Raw genomic sequence first — 13,542 nt, forward strand, 5'->3', positions numbered from 1 at the left:
AGGCCTGCCCCATAGAGGCACAGACACAACACAGAGAGGCCTGTCCCGTAGAGGCACAGACCCAACACAGAGAGGCCTGTCCCGTAGAGGCACAGACCCAACACAGAGAGGCCTGTCCCGTAGAGGCACAGACACAACACAGAGAGGCCTGCCCCATAGAGGCACAGACACAACACAGAGAGGCCTGTCCCGTAGAGGCACAGACCCAACACAGAGAGGCCTGTCCCGTAGAGGCACAGACACAACACAGAGAGGCCTGTCCCGTAGAGGCACAGACCCAACACAGAGAGGCCTGCCCCGTAGAGGCACAGACCCAACACAGAGAGGCCTGTCCCGTAGAGCCACAGACCCAACACAGAGAGGCCTGTCCCGTAGAGCCACAGACACAACACAGAGAGGCCTGTCCCGTAGAGCCACAGACACACACTATTTCGTGGGTGCTTATTTTTGTCCTATTTCACACATGTACAAGTGTGTGTTACTACATGTGTGAATTGGATATTCGTTTTTTGCATTACCCACCCTTGGAGAGTGGGATCACGGCCAGGGTCACACACACTTGTACATGTGTGAAATAGGACAAAAATAAGCACCCACGAAATAGTGTGTGTCTGTGGCTCTACGGGACAGGCCTCTCTGTGTTGTGTCTGTGCCTCTACGGGACAGGCCTCTCTGTGTTGGGTCTGTGCCTCTACGGGACATGCTTCTCTGTGTTGTGTCTGTGCCTCTACGGGACAGGCCTCTCTGTGTTGTGTCTGTGGCTCTACGGGACAGGCCTCTCTGTGTTGTGTCTGTGCCTCTATGGGGCAGGCCTCTCTGTGTTGTGTCTGTGCCTCTACGGGACAGGCCTCTCTGTGTTGTGTCTGTGGCAGACAGTACTCATCCCGCATCAGACTATACAGTCTGACCCTGGAGAACATCTGACCCTGGAGCAATTAAGAGCCTTGCTCAAGGGCACATCGACATATGTTTCACCTTGTCTGCGATTCATCTTAGAGACTTTTCGGTTATTGTCTAGCGGCACATATAAATAAAATGTTATTGGTCACCTGCACCGATTACAACGGGTGTAGACTTTACCGGGAAATGCTTACTTATGAGCCCTTCCCAACAATGCAGAGTTAAAAAGTAAACAATTATAATAGTAACACGAGGAATAAAATGAAATATACAAGAATGGAGCTATATACAGGAAGTACCAATACCAGATCAATGTGAAGCTATATACAGGAAGTACCAGTACCAGGTCAATGTGGAGCTATATACAGGGAGAACCAGATCAATGTGGAGCTATATACAGGGAGTACCAGATCAATGTGGAGCTATATACAGGAAGTACCAGTACCAGATCAATGTGGATACCAGTACCAGATCAATGTGGAGCTATATACAGGGAGTACCAGTACCAGATCAATGTGGAGCTATATACAGGAAGTACCAGTACCAGATCAATGTGGAGCTATATACAGGGAGTACCAGATCAATGTGGAGCTATATACAGGGAGTACCAGATCAATGTGGAGCTATATACAGGAAGTACCAGTACCAGATCAATGTGGAGCTATATACAGGAAGTACCAGTACCAGATCAATGTGGAGCTATATACAGGGAGTACCAGATCAATGTGGAGCTATATACAGGAAGTACCAGTACCAGATCAATGTGGAGCTATATACAGGAAGTACCAGTACCAGATCAATGTGGAGCTATATACAGGGAGTACCAGATCAATGTGGAGCTATATACAGGAAGTACCAGATCAATGTGGAGCTATATACAGGAAGTACCAGTACCAGATCAATGTGGAGCTATATACAGGAAGTACCAGTACCAGATCAATGTGCAGAGGTAGATATGTACATGAAGGCAGGGTGAAGTGACTAGACATCAGGATAGACAATAATAAGGTATTTGAGGTAGATGTGTACATGAAGGCAGGGTAAAGTGACTAGGCATCAGGATAGATAATAATAAGGTATTTGAGGTAGATATGTACATGAAGGCAGGGTAAAGTGACTAGGCATCAGGATAGATACTAATAAGGTATTTGAGGTAGATATGTACATGAAGGCAGGGTAAAGTGACTAGGCATCAGGATAGATAATAATAAGGTATTTGAGGTAGATATGTACATGAAGGCAGGGTAAAGTGACGAGGCATCAGGATAGATACTAATAAGGTAGATATGTACATGAAGGCAGGGTAAAGTGACTAGGCATCAGGATAGATACTAATAAGGTATTTGAGGTAGATATGTACATGAAGGCAGGGTAAAGTGACTAGGCATCAGGATAGATAATAATAAGGTATTTGAGGTAGATATGTACATGAAGGCAGGGTAAAGTGACTAGGCATCAGGATAGATACTAATAAGGTATTTGAGGTAGATATGTACATGAAGGCAGGGTAAAGTGACTAGGCATCAGGATAGATAATAATAAGGTATTTGAGGTAGATATGTACATGAAGGCAGGGTAAAGTGACGAGGCATCAGGATAGATACTAATAAGGTAGATATGTACATGAAGGCAGGGTAAAGTGACTATGCATCAGGATAGATACTAATAAGGTAGATATGTACATGAAGGCAGGGTAAAGTGACTAGGCATCAGGATAGATCATATTAATAGTAAAATAAAGAGCAGAGCAGCAGCAGAAAATGTAAAAGTGTGTGTGTAATGTTTGTTGTCGGTCTGCGTGTGTGTATGTAGTGTTTTGTGTGGGTGTGTTAATGTAGTGTGTGTATATGGTTTGTATATATAGTCTAGTGAGTGTGTGTATATGTATATATATATATACAGTGGGGAGAACAAGTATTTGATACACTGCCGATTTTGCAGGTTTTCCTACTTACAAAGCATGTAGAGGTCTGTAATTTTTATCATAGGTACACTTCAACTGTGAGAGACGGAATCTAAAACAAAAATCCAGAAAATCACATTGTATGATTTTTAAGTAATTAATTTGCATTTTATTGCATGACATAAGTATTTGATACATCAGAAAAGCAGAACTTAATATTTGGTACAGAAACCTTTGTTTGCAATTACAGAGATCATACGTTTCCTGTAGTTCTTGACCAGGTTTGCACACACTGCAGCAGGGATTTTGGCCCACTCCTCCATACAGACCTTCTCCAGATCCTTCAGGTTTCGGGGCTGTCGCTGGGCAATACGGACTTTCAGCTCCCTCCAAAGATTTTCTATTGGGTTCAGGTCTGGAGACTGGCTAGGCCACTCCAGGACCTTGAAATGCTTCTTACGGAGCCACTCCATAGTTGCCCTGGCTGTGTGTTTCGGGTCGTTGTCATGCTGGAAGACCCAGCCACGACCCTTCTTCAATGCTCTTACTGAGGGAAGGAGCTTGTTGGCCAAGATCTCGCGATACATGGCCCCATCCATCCTCCCCTCAATACGGTGCAGTCGTCCTGTCCCCTTTGAAAAAAGCATCCCCAAAGAATGATGTTTCCAACTCCATGCTTCACGGTTGGGATGGTGTTCTTGGGGTTGTACTCATCCTTCTTCTTCCTCCAAACACGGCGAGTGGAGTTTAGACCAAAAAGCTCTATTTTTGTCTCATCAGACCACATGACCTTCTCCCATTCCTCCTCTGCATCATCCAGATGGTCATTGGCAAACTTCAGACGGGCCTGGGCATGCGCTGGCTTGAGCAGGGGGACCTTGCATGCGCTGCAGGATTTTAATCCATGACGGCGTAGTGTGTTACTAATGGTTTTCTTTGAGACTGTGGTCCCAGCTCTCTTCAGGTCATTGACCAGGTCCTGCCGTGTAGTTCTGGGCTGATCCCTCACCTTCCTTATGATCATTGATGCCCCACGAGGTGAGATCTTGCATGGAGCCCCAGACCGAGGATGATTGACCGTCATCTTGAACTTCTTCCATTTTATAATAATTGCGCCAACAGTTGTTGCCTTCTCACCAAGCTGCTTGCCTATTGTCCTGTAGCCCATCCCAGCCTTGTGCAGGTCTACAATTTGATCCCTGATGTCCTTACACAGCTCTCTGGTCTTGGCCATTGTGGAGAGGTTGGAGTCTGTTTGATTGAGTGTGTGGACTGGTGTCTTTTATACAGGTAACGAGTTCAAACAGGTGCAGTTAATACAGGTAATGAGTGGAGAACAGGAGGGCTTCTTAAAGATAAACTAACAGGTCTGTGAGACCCGGAATTCTTACTGGTTGGTAGGTGATCAAATACTTATGTCATGCAATGAAATGCAAATTAATTACTTAAAAATCATACAATGTGATTTCCTGGATTTTTGTTTTAGATTCCGTCTCTCACAGTTGAAGTGTACCTATGATAAAAAGTACAGACCTCTACATGCTTTGTAAGAAGGAAAACCTGCAAAATCGGCAGTGTATCAAATACTTGTTCTCCCCACTGTATATACTCACTCACTACCGGTCAAAGGTTTTAGAACACCTACTCAATGAAGGGTTTTTCTTTATTTTTTACTATTTTCTACATTGTAGAATAATAGTGAAGACATCACAACTATGAAATAACACATATGAAATCATATAGTAACCAAGAAAGGGTTCATGAAATCAAAATATATTTTATATTTGAGATTCTTCAAATAGCCACCCGTTGCCTTGACAGCTTTGCACACTTGGCATTCTCTCAACCAGCTTCATGCATTTCAATTAACAGGTGTGCCTTCTTAAAAGTTAATTGTTGGAATGTCTTTCTTTCCTTAATGCGTTTCAGCCAATCAGTTGTGTTGTGACAAGGTAGGGGTGGAATACAGAAGATGGCCCTATTTGGTAAAAGACCAAGACCATATTATGGCAAAAACAACTCAAATAAGCAAAGAGAAACGACAGTTCATCATTACCTTAAGACATGAAGGTCAGTCAATACGGAAAGTTTCAAGAACTTTGAAAGTTTCTTTTAAGTGCAGTCGCAAAAACCATCTAGTGCTATGATGAAACTGGCTCTCATGAGGACCGCCACAGGAAAGGAAGACCCAGAGTTACCTCTGCTGCAGAGAATAAGTTCATTAGAGTTACCAGCCTCAGAAATTGCAGCCCAAATAAATGCTTCACTAAGTCCAAGTAACAGACACATCTCAACATCAACTGTTCAGAGGAGACTGTGTGAACCAGGCCTTCATGGTTGAATTGCTGCAAGAAACCACTACTAAAGGACACCAATAAGAAGAAGTGACTTGCTTGGGCCAAGAAACACGAGTAATGGACATTTAGACCGGTGGAAATGTGTCCTTTGGTCTGGACTTCAAACTGGAGATTTCTGGTTCCAACCGCTGTGTCTTTGTGAGACGCGGTGTGGGTGAACGGATGATCTCTGCATAGAGGAGGGGCTGTTATGATGTGGGGCTTTGCTGGTGACACTGTCTGATTTATTTAGAATTCTTAACCAGAATAGCTGCCACAGCATTCTGCAGTGATAAGCCTTCCCATCTGGTTTGTACTTAGTGAGACTATCATTTGTTTTTCAACAGGACAATGACCCAAAACACACCTCCAGGATGTGTAAGGGCTATTTTACCAAAAAGGAGAGTGATGGAGTGCTGCATCAGATGACCTGGCATCCACAATCCCCCTACCTCAACCAAATTGGGATGGTTTGGGTTGAGTCGGATAGCAGAGTGAAGGAAAAGCAGCCAAAAGTGCTCAGCATATGTGGGAACTCCTTCAAGACTGTTGGATAAGCATTCCAGGTGAAGCTGGTTGAGAGAATGCCAAGAGTGTGCAAAGCTGTCATCAAGGCAAAAGGTGGCTGCTTTGAAGAATCTCAAATATATTTTGATTTAACACTTTTTTGGTTACTACATGATTCCATATGTGTTATTTCATAGTTTTGATGTCTTCACTATTCTACAATGTAAAAAATAAAGCCAAACCCTTGAATGAGTAGGTGTGTCCAAACCTTTGACTGGTACTGTACATAAAAATGGACCGGATGTGGTGTATAAAAAATAAATAACCTGTCTAAAGATGTATGAAAAGCCGTGCCCCTTCATGACTGTGCCGTGTGTGTGTGGACCATGATAGGTCCTTAGTGATGTGGACGCCAAGGAACTTGAAGCTCTCAACCCGCCCCACAACAGCCCCGTCAATGTGGATGGTGGCTTGCGCTTCCCTCATTTCTCCTGTAGTCCACGATCAGCTCCTTGGTCTTACTGATGTTTAGGGAGAGGTTGTTGTCCCGGCACCGTACTGCCAGGTCACTGACCTCCTCCCTGTAGGGCTGTCTCATCAGGTCCTACCACCTTCGTGTCGTCAACCAACTTGATAATGGTGTTGAAGTTGTGCGTGGCCACGCATTCGTGGGTGAATGGGGGAGTACAGCAGGGGACTAAGGACACACCCCTGAGGGGCCCCTGTGTTTAGGGTCAGCGTGGAGGAGGTGTTGTTGCCTACCCTTACCACCTCAGGAAGTCCAGGATCCAGTTGCCGAGGGAGGGGTTCAGTTCCAGGGTCCTTAGCTAGGTGGTGAGCTTGAAGGGGACTATGGTGTTGAACGCTGAGCTGTAGTTATTTTCCCTCTTGTCCGGGTGGGAGATGAAATATGTGGATTTGGATGTGTTGGTGCAGTATGTGAATTGGAGTTGGTTCAGGGGATGATGGTGTTGATGTGTGTCATGACCAGCCTTTCAAAGCACATCCTAATTACACATGTACAGTGAGGGAAAAAAGTATTTGATCCCCTGCTGATTTTGTTCGTTTGCCCACTGACATTGAAATGATCAGTCTGTAATTTTAATGGTAGGTTTATTTGAACAGTGAGAGACAGAATATCAACAAAAAAATCCAGAAAAACGCATGTCAAAAATTTTATAAATTGATTTGCATTTTAATGAGGGAAATAAGTATTTGACCCCTCTGCAAAACATGACTTAGTACTTGGTGGCAAAACCCTTGTTGGCTATCACAGAGGTCAGACGTTTCTTGTAGTTGGCCACCAGGTTTGCACACATCTCAGGAGGGATTTTGTCCCACTCCTCTTTGCAGATCTTCTTCAAGTCATTAAGGTTTCGAGGCTGACGTTTGGCAACTCGAACCTTCAGCTCCCTCCACAGATTTTCTATGGGATTAAGGTCTGGAGACTGGCTAGGCCACTCCAGGACCTTAATGTGCTTTTTCTTGAGCCACTCCTTTGTTGCCTTGGCCGTGTGTTTTGGGTCATTGTCATGCTGGAATACCCATCTACGACCCATTTTCAATACCCTGGCTGAGGGAAGGAGGTTTTCACCCAAGATTTGACGGCACATGGCCCCGTCCATCGTCCCTTTGATGCGGTGAAGTTGTCCTGTCCCCTTAGCAGAAAAACACCCCCAAAGCATAATGTTTCCACCTCCATGTTTGACGGTGGGGATGGTTTCTTGGGGTCATAGGCAGCATTCCTCCTCCTCCAAACACGGCAAGTTGAGTTGATGCCAAAGAACTCCATTTTGGTCTCGTCTGACCACAACACGTTCACCCAGTTGTCCTCTGAATCATTCAGATGTTCATTGGCAAACTTCAGACGGGCATGTATATGTGCTTTCTTGAGCAGGGGACCTTGCGGGCGCTGCAGGATTTCAGTCCTTCACGGCGTAGTGTGTTACCAATTGTTTTCTTGGTGACTATGGTCCCAGCTGCCTTGAGATCATTGACAAGATCCTCCTGTGTAGTTCTGGGCTGATTCCTCACCATTCGCATGATCATTGCAACTCCATGAGGTGAGATCTTGCATGGAGCCCTAGGCCAAGGGAGTTTGACAATTATTTTGTGTTTCTTCCATTTGCGAATAATCGCACCAACTGTTGTCACCTTCTCACCAAGCTGCTTGGCAATGGTCTTGTAGCCCATTCCAGCCTTGTGTAGATCTACAATCTTGTCCCTGACATCCTTGGAGAGCTCTTTGGTCTTGGCCATGGTGGAGAGTTTGGAATCTGATTGATTGATTGCTTCTGTGGACAGGTGTCTTTTATACAGGTAAGAAACTGAGATTAGTAGCACTCCCTTTAAGAGTGTGCTCCTAATCTCAGCTCGTTACCTGTATGAAAGACACCTGGGAGCCAGAAATCTTTCTGATTGAGAGGGGGTCAAATACTTATTTCCCTCATTAAAATGCAAATCAATTTATAACATTTTTGACATGCGTTTTTCTCGATATTTTTGTTGTTATTCTGTCTCTCACTGTTCAAATAAACCTACCATTAAAATTATAGACTGATAATTTCTTTGTCAGTAGGCAAACGTACAAAATCAGCAGGGGATCAAATACTTTTTTCCCTCACTGTATGTGAGTGCTACAGGGTGATAGTCATTTAGGCAGGTTACCTTGGAGTTCTTTGGAACAGGGACGATGGTGGTCAGCTTGAAATATGTTGGGATTATAGTGAAGAAATTGGACGAGCTGGTCTGTGCATGCTTTGAGAACGAGCCCTGGTATTCTGTGCATGCTTTGAGAACGAGCCCTGGTATTCTGTCTGGCCCGGCGGGCCTTGTGATTCTTAACCTGTTTAAAAGTTTTGCTCACGTCGGCCAAGGAGTGCGAAATCACGCAGTCATCTGGAAAAACAGGTGCCTTCACAGAGGAACAGTGTTCTATTCCTCGACGCGAGCATAAAAAGGCATTTAGCTCATTTGGGAGTTGTGCATCGCTGGGCAAACCAATGGCTGGCTTTCCCTTTTGTAATCGACCTGCCACATACGACGAGCGTTGGCGACCGGTGTAATAGAATGCCACTTTCCTCCTCTATTGTCCGTTCGCATGTTTGATGTCTCATCGGATGTTGTAGTGGGCTTTCTTGAATGTGTCCCGTTCCTTGTAAGCTGTAGCTCTAGCCTTTAGCCCAGCGTGGCTATTGTCTGAAATCAATGTAATCCACGGTTGTTGATTTTGGATACGTTCTTATAGTCACTGTGGGGAAGACTTTTACTCGTATGCTCTTATTGATAAAGCCAGTGACGATTGTGCTGAGCTCCTCAATGTTATCCGATGAATCCCGGGAACATATCCCAGTCCGTACTAGCAAAACAGTCCTGTAAGCCTCACTTCTGCTTCATCCAACCACCCCTGTATTGAGCACATCACTGGTACTTCCTGTTTTTAACTTTTGTTTGTAAACAGGAAGCAGGAGTTTTATTTGTATGTTTTATTTTACCTTTATTTAACCAGGGAAGTCGGTTAAAAACAAATTCTTATTTACAGTGATGGCCTACCAAAAGGCCGACTGGGGGGCTGGGATAAAAAAAAAATATATATAGGACAAAAACACACATCACATCAAGAGACACTACATAGAGACACCACAACACTACGTAAAGAGACACCACAACACTACGTAAAGAGACACCACAACACTACGTAAAGAGACACCACAACACTACGTAAAGAGACACCACAACACTACGTAAAGAGAGACCACAACACTACGTAAAGAGAGACCACAACACTACGTAAAGAGAGACCACAACACTACATAGAGACCACAACACTACATAGAGACCACAACACTACATAGAGAGACCACAACACTACATAGAGAGACCACAACACTACATAGAGAGACCACAACACTACATAGAGACACCACAACACTACGTAAAGAGACACCACAACACTACGTAAAGAGACACCACAACACTACGTAAAGAGACACCACAACACTACGTAAAGAGAGACCACAACACTACATAGAGAGACCACAACACTACATAGAGAGACCACAACACTACATAGAGAGACCACAACACTACATAGAGAGACCACAACACTACATAGAGAGACCACAACACTACATAGAGAGACCACAACACTACATAGAGAGACCACAACACTACGTAAAGAGACACCACAACACTACGTAAAGAGAGACCACAACACTACATAGAGAGACCACAACACTACATAGAGAGACCACAACACTACATAGAGAGACCACAACACTACATAGAGAGACCACAACACTACATAGAGAGACCACAACACTACATAGAGAGACCACAACACTACATAGAGGGACCACAACACTACATAAAGAGGGACACCACAACACTACATAAAGAGGGACACCACAACACTACATAAAGAGGGACAACACTACATAAAGAGGGACAACACTACATAAAGAGGGACAACACTACATAAAGAGGGACAACACTACATAAAGAGGGACAACACTACATAAAGAGGGACAACACTACATAAAGAGGGACAACACTACATAAAGAGGGACACCACAACACTACATAGAGGGACACCACAACACTACATAGAGGGACACCACAACACTACATAGAGGGACACCACAACACTACATAGAGGGACACCACAACACTACATAGAGGGACACCACAACACTACATAGAGGGACACCACAACACTACATAGGGGGACACCACAACACTACATAGGGGGACACCACAACACTACATAGAGAGGGACACCACAACACTACATAGAGAGGGACACCACAACACTACATAGAGAGGGACAACACTACATAAAGAGGGACAACACTACATAAAGAGGGACAACACTACATAAAGAGGGACAACACTACATAAAGAGGGACAACACTACATAAAGAGGGACACCACTACATAAAGAGGGACACCACTACATAAAGAGGGACACCACTACATAAAGAGGGACAACACTACATAAAGAGGGACAACACTACATAAAGAGGGACAACACTACATAAAGAGGGACAACACTACATAAAGAGGGACAACACTACATAAAGAGGGACAACACTACATAAAGAGGGACAACACTACATAAAGAGGGACACCACTACATAAAGAGGGACACCACTACATAAAGAGGGACACCACTACATAAAGAGGGACACCACTACATAAAGAGGGACACCACTACATAAAGAGGGACACCACTACATAAAGAGGGACACCACTACATAAAGAGGGACACCACAACACTACATAAAGAGGGACACCACAACACTACATAGAGAGGGACACCACAACACTACATAGAGAGGGACACCACAACACTACATAGAGAGGGACACCACAACACTACATAGAGAGGGACACCACAACACTACATAGAGAGGGACACCACAACACTACATAGAGAGGGACACCACAACACTACATAGAGAGGGACACCACAACACTACATAGAGAGGGACACCACAACACTACATAGAGGGACACCACAACACTACATAGAGAGGGACACCACAACACTACATAGAGAGGGACACCTATGACAATGGAGTCAATGGTCAGATGGTCATGGTCACATTTGCCTGAAGGGAGGACGAGGGAGGGACTTTTATGCATTTCTGTGGGTAGAGTAAAAGTGGTCTAGCGTTTCTGTGCCTCTAGTGACACAAAGAGACGTGTTTGGTAGAAGTGATCTAGGATAGTTTTAAGTCTCTTGAGTTAGTCTCTGCCCACCAGAAACGTTGCCTCTGGGTGAGCGGTCTCTTTGTTTGTTTATGGCCCCATACAGTTCGTTGAGTGGTGTTGGCTTGGGGAGGGATGTAGACTGACGTGATAATTACGGATGAGAACTCTCTTGGTAGATACAAGGGTCTCCAGTTTACCATGAGGTATTTTATATCAGGTAGATTAAAGGGTCTACAGTTTACCATGAGGTATTCTATATCAGGTAGATTAAAGGGTCTCCAGTTTACCATGAGGTATTCTTTATCAGGTAGATTAAAGGGTCTACAGTTTACCATGAGGTACTCTATATCAGGTAGAGGTCTACAGTTTACCATGAGGTATTCTATATCAGGTAGATTAAAGGGTCTACAGTTTACCATGAGGTATTCTATATCAGGTAGATTAAAGGGTCTACAGTTTACCATGAGGTATTCTATATCAGGTAGATTAAAGGGTCTACAGTTTACCATGAGGTATTTTATATCAGGTAGATTAAAGGGTCTACAGTTTACCATGAGGTATTCTATATCAGGTAGATTAAAGGGTCTCCAGTTTACCATGAGGTATTCTTTATCAGGTAGATTAAAGGGTCTACAGTTTACCATGAGGTACTCTATATCAGGTAGAGGTCTACAGTTTACCATGAGGTATTCTATATCAGGTAGATTAAAGGGTCTACAGTTTACCATGAGGTATTCTATATCAGGTAGATTAAAGGGTCTACAGTTTACCATGAGGTATTCTATATCAGGTAGATTAAAGGGTCTCCAGTTTACCATGAGGTATTCTTTATCAGGTAGATTAAAGGGTCTACAGTTTACCATGAGGTACTCTATATCAGGTAGAGGTCTACAGTTTACCATGAGGTATTCTATATCAGGTAGATTAAAGGGTCTACAGTTTACCATGAGGTATTCTATATCAGGTAGATTAAAGGGTCTACAGTTCACCATGAGGTATTCTATATCAGGTAGATTAAAGGGTCTACAGTTTACCATGAGGTATTCTATATCAGGTAGATTAAAGGGTCTACAGTTTACCATGAGGTATTTTATATCAGGTAGATTAAAGGGTCTACAGTTTACCATGAGGTATTCTATATCAGGTAGATTAAAGGGTCTACAGTTCACCATGAGGTATTCTATATCAGGTAGATTAAAGGGTCTACAGTTTACCATGAGGTATTCTATATCAGGTAGATTAAAGGGTCTACAGTTTACCATGAGGTATTCTATATCAGGTAGATTAAAGGGTCTACAGTTCACCATGAGGTATTCTATATCAGGTAGATTAAAGGGTCTACAGTTTACCATGAGGTATTCTATATCAGGTAGATTAAAGGGTCTACAGTTTACCATGAGGTATTCTATATCAGGTAGATTAAAGGGTCTACAGTTTACCATGAGGTATTCTATATCAGGTAGATTAAAGGGTCTACAGTTTACCATGAGGTATTCTATATCAGGTAGATTAAAGGGTCTGTAGTTTACCATGAGGTATTCTATATCAGGTAGATACAAGGGTCTACAGTTTACCATGAGGTACTCTATATCAGGTAGATTAAAGGGTATACAGTTTACCATGAGGTACTCTATATCAGGTAGATTAAAGGGTCTACAGTTTACCATGAGGTATTCTATATCAGGTAGATTAAAGGGTCTGCAGTTTACCATGAGGTATTCTAGCTTGAGAGTCCATTCACATTTGAAGCTGCACACCAGTTGTTATTATATGAAAAAACACACTTGAAGTAAAACAGTCAAGGTTAGTAACTGTCGATGTGATGTGCAGAAGTGCTTGGTGGTCACATGATAATACTATGAACTTTTTTTGAACAAGAAAATAAAGAGAAACATGATGAAAGTCACTAAATAGCAAAGTTGTGTTGGAACTTGTACAATGTTGCCCTTCTCCGTCGGCACCGTCTTTAAAACCGTCCATCCCTCAGCGTTGTGTTGGTCAGCTGTCAGAGCTGCAGTGTTTGGGTCAGCTGTCAGAGCTGCAGTGTTTGGGTCAGCTGTCAGAGCTGCAGTGTTTGGGTCAGCTGTCAGAGCTGCAGTGTTTGGGTCAGCTGTCAGAGCTGCAGTGTTTGGGTCAGCTGTCAGACAGAGCTGCAGTATTTGGGTCAGCTGTCAGAGCTGC

At 43.6% G+C, this 13,542-nt stretch overlaps 1 protein-coding gene across 8 annotated transcripts in view; it reads left to right on the forward strand.

Annotated features, from left to right (window-relative positions):
* farp2 (FERM, RhoGEF and pleckstrin domain protein 2) overlaps positions 1-13,542 on the forward strand; it is a 97,408-nt gene that overhangs the window by 71,771 nt on the left and 12,095 nt on the right. The gene's annotated exons all lie outside the window — the stretch shown is intronic.

Source organism: Salvelinus alpinus, chromosome 16, assembly GCF_045679555.1.
Source record: "Salvelinus alpinus chromosome 16, SLU_Salpinus.1, whole genome shotgun sequence".
Classification (NCBI taxonomy): Eukaryota; Metazoa; Chordata; class Actinopteri; order Salmoniformes; family Salmonidae; genus Salvelinus; species Salvelinus alpinus.